This window comes from Athene noctua, chromosome 27 (genome assembly GCF_965140245.1).
Source record: "Athene noctua chromosome 27, bAthNoc1.hap1.1, whole genome shotgun sequence".
Lineage (NCBI taxonomy): Eukaryota > Metazoa > Chordata > Aves > Strigiformes > Strigidae > Athene > Athene noctua.
Window position 1 is genome coordinate 3938261 of NC_134063.1, and position 14328 is coordinate 3952588.

At 52.3% G+C, this 14328-nt stretch overlaps 1 protein-coding gene across 2 annotated transcripts in view; it reads left to right on the plus strand.

The window, feature by feature from the left end:
* Positions 1-2316: 2316 nt before the first annotated feature.
* The window catches only part of ADAMTS10 (ADAM metallopeptidase with thrombospondin type 1 motif 10), a 58223-nt gene continuing 46211 nt past the window's right edge, over positions 2317-14328 (plus strand). For both annotated transcript variants that reach the window (XM_074928003.1, XM_074928001.1), the window contains exon 1: positions 2317-2590. The gene's annotated coding sequence lies outside the window, so the exon portion shown is untranslated. The remainder of the gene's footprint in view (positions 2591-14328) is intronic.

A 14328-nucleotide genomic window follows, 5' to 3' on the forward strand; every position in this document is an offset into this window, starting at 1 on the left:
GACTGGAGACCCTGCACATCAGGGAAAAGTAAGTTTCCCTGGGAAGGGAGGGACAGGCAGCACCCAGCTGCTCACTGCTGAGCAGGGAAGATGGGCATCTGCACCTCAGTCCCTCTTCGTTGCACACCGAGTGTGTTTGGAGACAAGCTTCAGCAGACACAAAGCCCCTGGTATGGCACCGGGCCACCGCTTTGAGCAATTAGTTTTTCCCTGGCCAGAAGCAGCACCATTCAATTAAACCCCAAATACTTTGTTTAGTTGCTCTTTTATGTATGTGCTTTGGGGGCTCAGACAATGGCTAGCACGGCTTGGAGAGGAAGGAAACTGCTCTTTCCACCCAGCCAGGGAACCAGCCAAAAATCCAGCCCAGCAATTGCAGTCCCTTTGAACTCAGTTTTCAAACGGAGAGCCAGGCTTTCCCAGTCTGAACGCCTGTAAGGAAGAATGGCCCTTGCGCTTGCACTGGGATGCCCCAGGGGCTGGGGCAGCACTGGAACAGAGCTGGGGGCTGTGAACTCCCACCATCTGGCATTTCCTGGGAGCAAAGAATGTTTTTACCTCCTTGTCTCAGGGCTGTTAGGACAAGCCTAACTACCAGGCAAGACCAGGAGAGGCTCAGGAGATCCCTCCTGGGCATCTCCTAGCTGGGGTCACACTGCAGCTCCATCTGAGGAGTGGAGTTCAGAGGGCTTCTACAAGGTTTTACACAAATTCATGGAAGAAAATTAATTATGGCTCTTAAATGCAAAGATACAGGTTCTGGATTAGGTTCAGTCCTGCACTTAGTTTACTGATAGCAGACGATGTAGGAGGATATACTGCAAAAAATACCACAGCTTCTTGCTTTTTTCTGAATCCCTTTTCTTAGGCATGCCATGGCCAGCATCTGATTAGGATGTAGGGCTGGCCAGGCCTTTGTGGCTTTTCTTTCTCCATTCCCGTCTCACGGTCAGATGGTTACAGACTAGTGCTGGGTCAGCCTGGGTGGCACCCAGGGCCATTGCCAAGAGCCCTGGCTGCTCAGGCCCGCTCCAGGGCTGGATCCTGTGGATTTGGCAACGTCCGTACCTAGAAGGGCCACGGCAGGACACGCAGTCTGGAGAGGCTGGCTGTCCTGCAGACCTGGCATCCACGCCATGCCCCCTCCCAGACCCCCCCCTTGCACTCTGCTCCTGGGCAGAGGGGTCTCCTGGTCAAGGAGCTTGGTCTAAGATTTAGCTTACATCCCCCGGCAACTTTTCGCCCCCTTACTCTTCTTTCAAATCCTCTTATACTAAAAGGCTCCTTGAGGATGCTTTTGGGGTCCCTCTATCCCCAGAGATGGGCTCAGCCTGGTGCTGCCGTCCTTTCCCCGTGTCCTTCCCCAGGGCCCCTCTCTGTGTCCAGAGAGAAGCAGGGCAGGGCATGGCAATTTGGAAGGGCCCATTTTTTTATGGTTTGCAGAATTGCCAGGTAATTCTCTCTTTATCAAGGCTTACATATTCAGCTTTCTAATCTCCAAGATGGAAATGAGCTCCTGCCCTTTATTGTTGCTTATTGTTTTATGTGTCCTGAGAGGGCTTTGTTTTTAAACAAGCAGTATTTTATTATTTGCAATGTTTATTCTTTTCTTTAGAAATGTATTGTCTTCTGTGAGACACTCCACGGTGGCAGCAGAACAAGAGAAATTACGGCATCACAAGAGCCAGCAGGGCGAAAATGATGTAACTCAGGAGCAAAGGGACTTCTTAAAACATTAGCAAATTCTTGAGGGCTTTTTTAAATTTAAAGCCAATACCTAACATTACTGTAGAGCACAGCTGCCTTTGTTAAGGCCATTTCATCAGATGTGCAATGGCTTTTTAAAAGCCTTTTGAAAGCTAAGCTTAAAATGAAGGATGGGAGTGTTGTTCGCTGTTGGGAAAAAAAAAAAAAAAAAAAGAAAAAAACACAACAAAACAAACAAAATCCTGGCTTGCTTTATCTGTTTTGTCTGCCGTCTGCCACTGTCAGCATGACCTCTTTGCTTTATCGCTTTTACTGGGATGTTTTATCGGCCAGGGAGCTGCCTGCATCGCCCTGGGGCTCTGCGCGCCCGCGGAAGATTCCTGCTGCTCCTTTGCAGAAAGGCTTTAGCTGATTAGTTTTATACTGTTGCAGGCAAGACCTGCCTTCTGTACTGATGTCAGCAGTCAGGGCGGGACTTTTACAGCCTTATGGGTTTGGGGATTTTTTTTATTTTTTTTTTTTTTTGGATAATCCTGGCAAAATTCCTGAGCAAAGTTTTTTTTCTTTTTTTTTTTTTTTTTGAGCAGCCCCTATACATGCTGCCTCCGAGCCGCTCTCTTATTACTGCTCACTTCCTGAAAGGAGACTTTTTAGCAAAGCCTCTAGCTCCAGCGCTGCCTGGGTCTGACAGAAGAAGGTTATTGAGGAAGGCGACATAAACCCTCAGCCTGGAAACTTTCTGACACGCGCAGGACTGAGGGGGAGAGAGAAGTTTTTGGCTGCTGCTGGGAAAAAGAAAAAAAAAAAAAAAAGAAAAAAAAAAAAAAGAAGCTCAAGGAATTAAAAGGGGAAAAAGAAGAAAGAAGGGAAAACACTAGAAAAGGTAAAACACTCTTTAAAATAATTTTTCCAGAGAAGACTCTTTGAGGTTGGAGTGGGGTGGTCTGGGGTGGAGGGGAACGCGAATGTTCTTTGAAATCAGAACCGTCTCCCTGGAGAAGGAATGAGCCCGAAGAGCATTGCACGCTGGAAAAACATTTATGAGAATGAAAACCATGTTCACCCTTCTCCAACATTCAGAGTTTCCATAAAAACGCAGGGTTGTGTTTCAAAGTGTCTGCAGACAGCAGGAGTCAGGCATCTGCACTCGCGCGCTGTCTCCCTCGCCTCCCCTTGTCCCCACGCCACTCCACTTTCTTTTTATTGCATTAAGCCATCTGATTGCATGTTTGCAGCTCTAAAATATAATTATCTGATGCAGAGCTGCCCTGGGCGAAACTTTCAATTACAGAAAGCAACAGCTATAATTCCTGTTGCAGAATTATACGTTCCTTGCTGTCTTCATTCCTGAGAATAAACACATCTTGCGCTCCCTCTCCCTCTTTCGCTGTCTCTCTCCATCTTCGGGAGCTGCCAATGCCTCTTTCCCTCCTGTACGATGTGGTCAGAGGATTATAAACTGTCTGCCCTGAAAAAGTTGCAATGTCATTAACTTTGTGTGCATCACCAGGCATTTGGCCCCGTTGCACTAGTCATATATATTTCTTTGCTTTGATTATGTTTTAAAGGTATTTTTAAAAAGATCAATCCCTCAGAACATGTTATTTTAAACATCAAAGTAAATATTAGTGATGGTGAAATGCCAGAAGATTATCTCATTAGAGCTGAAGGAGCTGTGCTATAAATAGAAAGGAGTTTATAAAATAACCTTGGCAAATATCTTCCAGAGGGGAAGAATCAACCAAGAGGGAAGCGTGGAGCTGCGCTGGTCAGAGCCACACTCCAGGGCAGGTACCCAGCTTCGGTGCCAGCTGCGGCTGTGCGGCAAAATTTAAAATCTCACACAGAGGCTCGTTTTCGGGGACTTTGCTGCTCAGGCATACGCAGGGATGTAAACCTCAGGGGGGGGGGTTGTTTTCCTGTTTCAGTCCATGCCAAATATCCATACTGGCTGGAGATAGCTCAGCCACACCAGAGGTCTGTTTCTTATTCTGTTCATTAATATTCTTATTAGCAGAGCTCACGTGGTGACAGCGCGAGATCTAGTGCTTGACGGCTGATAGCAGGAAGATTTTTGAAGTTATTGTTCATTTCTGGTCTCCCCTGTGCTGTGGATGTAGAAGGGGAAATGCTTTCTCGGGTGCCCAGGTAATTCCCCAGCCGGCGCAGGGGTGTTCCCTCTGCTCTGCTCACCACAGCCTTGCCCGGACTAGTCTGAAATGCCTCCATCAATTCTTGGGAGGTTGTTCCAGTGTCATGAAGTTTCTCCATATATGGAACGTGCCGAGTGCGCCGGTTGCTCCATCCTTGGCTTCCCGTTGTTCCTGCTTCGCCCCACGGCAGCACCCTCTCCTTTCCTTCTCCTCCTTAGATCCCTGAAACCTCCAGCGCTCGTTGGTGCATCTTCAGTTGCATTCCCCGAGCAGCTGGTGTTGGGTGGAATGGGAAAGGTCCTGTCATCTCCTGTAAATCATCCTTTTCCCTGATAAGACTTGGGGGCTGAACTGTTTCATTTGGCAGAGGAAGACCCTGATAAGCCTCAACTGAGCGAGCAGTGGATGGGCTGAAGTGTAGCCTTGAGGGAAGGTATTGCCTACTCAACATGAACAGTGTCTGCTACTCATGCGAGAGGCCTTTTAAGTACCAACATGCAAACCTGTAACACGAGAGGCTCTTTTATCACTGATGGCTCAAGGCCACCCGGAGACTGTTACAGGGAGGAGTAAGTGTGCTTATCACTACATGAAGCCCTGGTCCAGAGACAGCGTGGGCTCAGCTGCCCAGAGAAGCAGGTTGCATCAGGCCCACCCAAGGGATGATTCTGTTCAAGCATTTATCTAAAGCTTATCTGAAACCCCCAACTCCAAAAACCACTTTTCTTGCCAAGTTTCCAGCAATTAGTTAATTCTAAGCCAGAAACACCGCAGGATGTGTTTGTCACGTCCTGTCCTGCCTAGATCTCAAGCTAACACAAATGAACTTAAAACAAACAGAATTTGGACCAAATTTGTCAAGTTTTTAGAAACGATTCACTAGTGATTTGGATGATGTCAGCTCAGATGTGCTGAAGATAATGCAAGTCAAAAAGATCTTCACTTGACCCTAGCACCATAGGAAATGTTTGCGGGGCGAGTAGTTAGAAATATTTCCTGGGAATCTGTAACCAGGTCAGATCTCATGCAGATAGAGGAGTGAGAAACATGGAAAACCACCAGCCTGGATACAGACTCATTTTTCAGCACTGAAAGAGGTTTTAAAGGGACACCATCAAAGCAAATTTTCCCATCTTGGTTACTGTGAGTGCCTCCAGTTAAGTCTGCAAACAATTCAAGACTTGGGAGATTCTTCACTGAGAAACTGCCAGAATATTTTCGCTCCTTCTGGCTTCAGCAGAGCCATGTCAGTGGCACGTCTTAAGTGCGGGGTCTCCATCCGGCTGCTCCATTGCTGCTACTCTCTTACCTTCTGTGTTCTCAGAAGAGTAGCCCCAGAGAATGCTTGGGCTGTGCCATGTCTGACTATTCAGCCTCTTTACACTTCTGTTTATTATCCCAACTCACTGTTATTGCTATTGTATTTCCTACTCTTCCATCATAGCTTAATTTTTAATGGGAAAATTAGTTAAGACGAATCTGTTCCTGTGCAGTTCTGCAAATCCTTCTGAACTCAAACATTCATAAATGTTGGCTCCAGTTGAGCTGAACTCGCGGGTGAAAACCTGGCCTCCTGCTGTGGGAGTTGTCCCACTGACTTCAACAGGACGAAGGCTTCACCCCGAAGTGGCTTCGTTCAAAACCACAGTGCAAAAGATGAGTTTGGTCTTATCTGGGTTAGCGGCTCTTCATTCCCTGGCCACGAACGAAGGCAGCTCCTCCACAGCCGGGCACAGAGAAATGTGGTCAGTGGCCTTTGGGCTGCAGCTTCCTTGTTAGGAAGCCACACATGCTTGTGAGTCGGCATATTTTCTGTTGCACCCTGCCATACCCCATCAAATCCAAACCATCTGGGCCATATGTTTCCCTGAACAGAGAACCTACAGGGAGGGAAAAAGGGCCCATAAACTCTCCGCACAGCAGATCTCACAGAGCTCGCTTAAGGGAGCCGGAGTCTGGAAACGATCCGCAGATCTTCCAGATCTGTAAGGGCTGGAGGGAGTCCATAGCCCAATGTGGTCTGCAAGGCTTCATCCTGCTGCAGAGCTCCCCTGGCACGCTCCTCTGTGGTGGCGTGTCCTGGGGTCTGTGGGTGCTCACGGTCATGGTCATGCTGCCTTGCATGAAGGGGGCCCCCGGGTGATCGCATGCGGGGGGCCCTGTGCTCTTGAACAGACTGCCTGCTTGGGTGTCACCAAATCACTTCTCCCCTTGCCTTGGTTTGCCCTGCTGTGAAACGAAGCTGGTAGCACTCACCTGCTTGCAGGGAGCCTCTGAAAGGCGGGGAGGCTCCGGGCACAGCGGCAGAAGCCAGGCCGTGGGTCTGTGTCATTGTGCTCTCGGTGCTCGGGGGAGCTGGGTGCTGCCTGCACGGCTGCAGAGGGGGAGTCTCGGTCCCGGGGTGCTGGAAGCACAGAGCCAAGCAGGCAGCGAGGCAGGTAGAGCAGATCAGGATGAGCCACCTCTCTGGCCAGCCAGGGCTCTTCGCCCTCTCTCTGTGTCACCGTGATGCAGCCGCCTCTCTGAGAGGACAGTTTCTGGTTTCCTGGAAGGACAGCGTGGGCCAAACTGACTCTGCTGCTTTAGGGTCCCGCTCCCCAGCTCACTGCTTCCTCCCAGCCACCTCTTTATGTGAGACAACTCGAGTTTTGTGATCCAAACCTCATCTAATGTCAAAGTTAACCCCGTTCTGAGAGTGGTGCGGGACCAGAGATCCCCGCAAGTCCCTTCCAACCTCGGTTATTCTTTGATCCATTCTGGCAGGACCAAATCAGCAATGGGTGCTGGAAACAGGCAATGCTGGGGATCCTTTTCCCTGCCCAAGGCTGTGCTGTTGCGGGGGGCAGCGTTAGACACTGCTGTGCCGTGGTGGTGGTGGCAGGAGCTGCTGATCTCTGTGCTCACTGCAGGGCCCGAGGTGCTTCTCACAGGACAGGAGTCACCTCAGATGCTCTTCTCGGGAAGCTCAGTGGGACTCTCTTGTCTCTTCAGCTTCACCATATGACACCGTGCTGTACCGTGGATGCCTGTGGTGTGGCAGGCAGTGGGGGGCTGTAGTGGCACTGCCAGCCTCATGACCAGAGACATCCTTGTCGGAGGGTCCCAGTGCAAGTACCACACTACAGACACGTGGGGTGTGGCCCTGCCCTCAGCCCGGCTTGACAAAGGAGAGAAATTTAGGGTGCTGTGCTTGGCGTGTGAGCTGTGACAGGTCTTTGTAAGGTATAACTGTATAAAACTGCCTGAACTGGGACAAGCAGCACATCCCTTTCTCAGGCCGAATCCCTCCTGGAGAGAGCCGGTGGCGGTTATGCAGGTGAGCGGAGCTCAGTGTTGGCACAGGAGGGTGTTTGTCTTTCTGCAGCTCCAGGGCTCCGTGCCTTGTGTTGCTGTGTTGTGTGAGCACAAAGGCTGCTGAAGCGCTGCTGGGGGGGCCAGCTCTGCCGGGGTGCAGATGGCTGCACTGGGCTGTTGCAGTGGCAGCCTCTGCGTCTGCTTCCTGGCCTGCTCAGAGGTGTGAGTGCTCCTGGCCTTCCCGAGAGCCTGGAGCAGTTTCCTGGCATCCCCAGCACGGCAGAGCAGCGTTGCTCCAGGTTGGTGCAGGGGAGCAGCTGGAGCACAGGGAGGGAGCTGCTTGTGCGGAGGCTCAGGGGATCCGGATTGTCTTCTGGCTGCACTGAACCCTGCAGAGAGAAGGGGTGGTTTTATTGAAGGCAGAAGACAGTCACGCGGACGTAGAGATGTCACATATAAAACCATTATTCTTGCATGGCGTGTCCAGAGGTATCGGCAGTGCGTGATGGCATGCGGAGGGGGGTGTGGGTACTGAATACAGACATGCCCAAAGGTAGTGTGTATCCCCATAGTAGTGTGTATCCTCGTACAGGCAGTGTGTATCTTTGTACAGGTAGTGTGTATCCCCATAGTAGTGTGTATCCTCGTACAGGCAGTGTGTATCCTCATAGTAGTGTGTATCCTCGTACAGGTAGTGTGTATCCACATGCAGTCACACACAAACAGCTGCAGTCGGGGTCTGCACGTGTGTGGATGACATGTGTGTACTTACATGCATGGTGCACATGTGCAGTTGGCGGGGGCAATGCATGGTAGGTGAGATGCACTTTCTTTTAATGACAACTCGGTCGTCTTTTTAATTCTGCTGTTTTGTGCATGGCTGAAGCCAGCAAGGAGAGTGGTGGCAGGGGGCCAGCAAGTCTGGGTCACATGGAGCGACTCCAAACTATTGCATAAGTCCCGTCTGAAAGTGGACCTGCTTGGTGGAGTCATCTCCTTAAAGCAAAAGAAGTCCAAGGCTGGGAGCATTGGGTTGCTCAGTAGCCACCTTAGCTCTGGCTGAAGTGGACTGGTCTAGCAGTTAGATTTGGGCTCAGCCCTGGGGCTCGCACTGCCCCGTGCTGAACACCCCTCCCTGATGATGATGCGAGCTGGCACTTCTCTCATGCTTTCCTGTTGAGGACCTCCGAGCATTTTACCACACTTGGAGAAATGCAATGACCCCAGCTTTCCAGATAGGGCCAGATCCTTATGTAACAGAGAGATAGTATTTCCAGAAAGCAAAGCAGTCAGTGTCAGAGAGAGGTCGGTGCTCCCAGCTCTCCACTCGTATGGCCTTGCTTTGTCCTGGGTTTCTTTTGCCCCTTTGCTGGTGAAATTAAAGATCCCGCTGGATTTTGGAGAGGAGCAAGGGGGTAATTCAGTCCTTTCCTCACTAAGATTGCACTGAATAGACTCGACTGTAAAACAATTCTCGTGTTTTTAAAAAAAAAATACTCCCACACAGTACTGGAGCGAGCCCAAACCCCTGCGAAGCTTTGCTTGTACAAAGGGATGGAGGGTGTGCCCGGCTAGAGCACAGCAGGGCCCGGCGTGGAGTGCAGCAGCGAGCCTGTAAGAGGTCCGAAGGCAGCGAGGGTATTCCCCTGCTCACCCGGGCTGGTACCAGGGTGCTGGCAGGGGGCAGAGACCTGGGCTCAGGCCCCTTGTCTCTCAGGTTTGGACTGGCAGCATCAGTCTGGATCTCCCACGTTGCTGGTGAGCACCCTTGGACGGGGTTGGATTTAACAGTGAGAAAGCAGCATCTCTCCTCCAAGCAAACTCTAAATTTGACCGTGCTGTCGGTGGGATGAGTGTCTGCAAAGAACCGCTCTCGGGGTGAGGTGAAACAGCCTTTGCAAGCGAGGTGGGCTGCAGAGTGCCAGCGAGAAAGGGAAAGGCAAGAGCCTTGTCCTTACTCAGCGCGGGCTTGATAACAGGAGCAGCTGAAGAGGTGGCGAGGGGATCCTAAAGGGTTGCTGTAGAGCAGTGTAGGCAGGAACCATCCCGTGGCTGGAGGCTGCTGTTTTCTGGTGAACAGTGATAACTACGTGTTTCTAATTCTTTGCTTGCCGTGCCCCCCGAGAGGCCAGGCTTGGAGCAGCAAAGCAGACTAAGGTTCAAGCTCTTGTTTTCAGTTCTGCAGACCTGTGGCTTTAACCCATTTTTCACATTCTGCAGGCAAGCTCCTAGCAGTGAGCTGCTGATTAGTTAATGCTGGTTTTTCTGTTTTTAACCCATGATGCTACTCTGGAACTGAGAAATTACTTCCCAGTGGAAGTGCTGTCATGCTGGCAGGATGACTGCAAAAAGACTTCTGCCATCTGCAACTCAGCATGTTTTCAACTTAGCAGTCCAGCCAAATATTTTGTCGGGAATATCAGGACGGTCTCTTGCTGAAAGCCAGGGAGGTCTCGGGAAGTTTTGCATCCACCCACGTGCTCGCCACCCGCCCGGCCTCTCAGGCCCTGCCGCAGGAGGTGCAGCATGGCCGGGGGCAGCCGCGCTCTTTACTCTGTCCTCAGAAACCTGCAGGAACCTGCCGGGAGCTGGGGTGGTGGCTGCAGCCGCATGAAACACCGGCTGCCCCCGGGGAGCGCAGCAGGCCAGCAGCCCCCTGGCCAGTGGCAAGCACACAGCAGCATTGGCAACCCAGCACCTGGAGGGAGGGACCGGCCTGTTGCCATGCCCTGGGGTGTGCAGAGTCGAGGTGGTGAGAAGTGATTCGGGAGACGTTTCAAGGAAAGGAGGCAGTTGTCAGTGGCTTTCCTTGTCCCCTGCTGCCCTTCCTTTCCCCTCCTCACGCTGCAGATGGCAAGGAGAGGCCGAAGGCACTGGTGGAGATGGGAGAGCTGGCGGTACAGGGAGCGGCTGTGTGAAGCGGTGGGAGAGGAAGGAGATGTCCCCTTCGGCCATGAACTGCAAACAGGCCCCATCTGTGCCCGGCTGTAAGGGCTGAGCTCTGATTTCTCACTACAGCAGTGACTGGCTGACATTGCCTGCTCCTCCGACCTGGACCAAGAAGCCTGCTAAATCAGGCACGCGGATCAGCTCCAGGGAAGCTGATATTTGATGGGCTTGGTTGAAAGTGCGAGAAAACAACTCATTTTCCTTGAAACTCCGGGTTTGGTGTTTGGTTTTTTTATGTCTGGCTGGAGCCATCTGACTCTGTGTTTTCTTATGCCAAAAAGGCTGGCCTGGGGTCACTGGGGGTGGTGTTCTGCGAGCTGCCTTTGTACGTGTGCTGGAGACCTCAGTGCTCTGGAGGTGGCCGGGGGCACGTGCAGCTCTCTGCGAGGCTGGCGACATAAAGGTGCCGTTGAGTTGCCTCTAGAGACCCGGGTAGGGCTGTCTTCAGCCCCTGCCTGGCAGAACTCACCAGAGAATTTTGCTTATTTTGCTTTTAAAACATTCCAGTACCCAATTAAATTATTTCCTCAGCCCTCATGCTGTTTGTGAGCGCCCCCCGCCCCTCGTGTGCTCGTCCGCAGGGAAGTGGAGATGGGTGGTGGTCTGGGTGTCACCTTGCTTTGACCCTGACAGGACTCAGCGCTGTGGCTCAGGCAGGGACAGGCACATGGTGGTTTTCTGAGTGTCCCCTGAGTGGAGCAGCATGGGCTGAAACCAGGGCAGTCCCTGCAGACCGCGCAGAGGAGTTATTCTGCCTTGCGGCAGTATTTGGGAAGTAAACTTCAGCCAAGGGTTTGGAGCCAAAAACTTGTGGGCCTCCATGAAGCAGCGACAGCAGGTGAGAAGGGGGCTGTTTTCTCAGAAAACAGGGTGACTTTAGGATCGGGCTCCATGAGCTGCAGGCACTCGCTGCGAGGTTTGCTGTGTGGCTGCAATGGGCAGCTGTGATTGCAGGAGGTAGGTAAGAGCCTGCTGTGCAGAGCAAAGGGTCCATGAGGGTGGTGGGCAAGCCTCCGAAATCTGGTGATGCTGCTGCCGAGTGCCTCTCCATGGCACTGGCATGGCCCTCGAGCCACACATCCCGGCACCCTGCGGTCCCCACCTTATTTAGCTTGGTTTCCAAAGAAAATAGAGACCTGTGGAGCAAAGCATGTGTTTGCAGCTCTTCCCTGTGATGATAACTTTTGAATTGGTAGGACAATTTCAAGTTGGGGTGGATGGAGGAGCAGAAATCTCTATGCTGTGTTTGAAGGGGCTGGGCACGACTGTGGGGTCTGAAGTGCTGCTCAGCCCCTTGACAGGGTCAGGAGGAAGCTGGGGCTGAAGCGGCTGGTGGGAGATGGCATCTCAATCATGGCTAGGAAGGGGTGGTACCCTGTTTTACAGGAGAAAGAAGAACTAACTGTGATGGCCAGTGGTTTTCATTCATTCGTTAACGTCGTTGCTAATAGCACAGCCCAGAAATGCTGTTGGGGTGAAGCGGTGCAGCCGCGGGGTGCAGCTCTCGCTGCTCACAGGCACTGCCCGTTGGGAAGATGTCGGTGGAAGGAACGGGGGCTGGGGGGTGCACTGCAAGTATTTCCTCCCACCGGGGAAAGCTGGAAGCAGAAATCTGCTGTTTGTATTTATTTCTCTTTCAAAAAAAGGGAAAAGGACACCTGAGCTCATAATTTGCAAAAGTTGGATGAGAAACCTGGAAGCCGCTGGGCCCTGCATCTTTAAAAGCAGTTAAATTCCTCTTCTCTGCACTAGGAGGCACCTTGAACCTTCCTCTTGGCCCCGAGCAGAGCCCATCTGCTTCCTATTACCTTCCCATAAAGCTGCCTCCCCGGCCAAAAAGCCGGGCTTTCAGGGAATTCTGTCTGCAGCCCCGATGTTGAAATTAGTAACAGTTGTCATCTGTTTTTCTTTTTTCTCTTCTCTTTTTGCTTTATTCCAGCCTGAATTTTAAACCCCCTCCCCAGCGGCCCCCCCCCCTCCCCGCCACACACCCTTCTCGTGTGTTTTTGGTGTGGGAAGAGGTGACTTCAAAGCCGCCACCAGCTCGGGTGGCATCAGCCCCCGCTCCCCTCGTCCCCGACGCCTCCTCGCGCGGGCGGCCCAGCCCGGCCCACGGGTTCACGCGGCGAAAGCCACCTTGGCGCGGGGAGCGGGGAGCGTCAGCCGCTCGCGGGGCGCCTGCCAAGGACAACGAATTCCTCGGGAAGGAGCAAATCGGAACCGGCCCAAGCGAGGGAGGCACGAGACCGGAGAGGTCACCTTGTGCCCCAGGCCTCCCCGCGGCCCCTCCATCCCGGCATCCCGTTGCCCCCCATGCGGGTCCGGGCTCCTCGGGGCTTGTCCACGCCTGCCGGTCACTGCCACTCGGAAAGCAAAATCTGAAAAGTGAGGTTATGGAAAACTTTATACGTATTGAAGCAGCCGTGGAGCCTGCGCTCCTCCAGCTCTCTCCTCCTTGTTACGGGTCCTTCTCTTGCAGGAGACGGGCTCGTCGGGGTCTCGGAAGTGAAGCGCCGCTGGGAAGGGGCCATGTTTTCCTTGCTGTGTGCGGGGAGGAATGGAAGCCGGGCCCTTCCCCCAGCCCGGCTTACGGGAATTTTGCAGCTGTAATTCCTGACTTGCGCTGCTCCAAACATGCCTCCTTTCCCCCAGAGTCGGGGCTGCAGGGTCTTGGCGCCTGCAGCTCCCTCCCAGCCCCTGTTCCGGGGGATGCTGAGGAGCCAGGACTGAAGGGGAAGGGCAGAGGGGAGACGAGGGCACCAGTCACGGCTGCCACAGCTCAGGGTCGCGGAGAGGCGGAGGAAGGACGGGAAATAACAACAGTCTTGAGGAAGCGGGTTCAACAGCTGGAAAACAAGAGAAATTAGTAGTGTGAAGCCCAGGAGAAAATATACTTCAGCTGAGCAGCTTTCTGTCCGCAGACCTTGGAGCCGTGACAGGATTTAAAAGCTGGAATCTCGAGCTTTAATAGATGCTAAAAATGCTGACTTAGGAGAGGGCCGCAGCACGCCCGGCTTTCGTTTCACCTTCTCCCTTTTCCAGTTCACTTCCCGCAGGCAGCACTGCGGGGAGCAGGCACAGAGCAGCTTGCAGCATCCGTGGCACTTGGCCGTGTGTTGCTGTGGCCCCAGCTCTGCCTGCTCTGCGCTGCAGCCAGGGAGTGACACTACAGAGAATGCTGTCACCAGGTGGACGTGGCCTCATGGACCCATGGTGCTCATCTCAGCATCCTCACGTCATGGTGGAAGAGAGCAGAATTCCTGCCCAACCCTCTTACCTCCGCTGTCTGTCTCCCTGTACCTGTCGTGGATGAGCGGAGCAGCCTGAGATGAGTTTTAGACAGTTTTTCCCCTGTCAGACAGTTTATTCTCATGGTTGCTGACCCCGTGCGCAGCCTTCGAGGTGGCTGCCCTGGTGGGTGTCGTGTCTGGACTCTGCAGAAACCAACCTGGCAAGTGGCACTGGGGAGACCAGCCCAAAGCCTCACTGATGGCCTCTGGCCATTTTTAACTGTCAATAAACAGTTATTTCTTTTCCATTAGCACTTGTTTTCTCTCTTGTAACTGTAAATAAACAGTTAAAAGTCTTAACATTTAAAATATGGAACTCCAAATTTATTTAAAGACATGATTAATAATCTCAGCATTACTGTCTAGTTGGGAGAAATCATTGACTTGTTTAGATTAATTGTTGGGGTAGGAATCATCTCTCTGATTTCTTCTTGTACCTCACCTATGTAGTCTCTGGCCTGCGCTGGGTGTTATTCCAAGCCCCCGCAGCACAAATAAAATTAACTTCATAGTAAAGATGGGAGAGCAGAAGCAGAAATAAATTACAGACTCTCCTGAGGACACAAGGTGAAGGGAGCACGGCAGACCCGAGGAGGAACCGGGCTCTCCTGCCCCGCACTCTAACACATAGTTAGTCTTTGCTGTTTAAAGCACACAAAAGCAGAGTGAGGCAAGGGTTAATGACGTTATTCCAAGTGTTTCCTCATGGGATGAGGATCACACAGGTACCCTGGCTACTGACACCTTTGCAAAGAGCAGCATCCTCCCAGCCTCATCTTCCCAGCAGGTCAGGGGGAAGCATCTGTCCTGCCTTTTTCTGCCCTGCTCCTCACAGCTGCATCACCTCTCTAAAGTCAGGCTTAAGTATGTATTTATCTGCTGCCTTGCAGGAACTTGCGTTTTGCTGCGGGACTGCTCTCGAGCAGAGCATCACT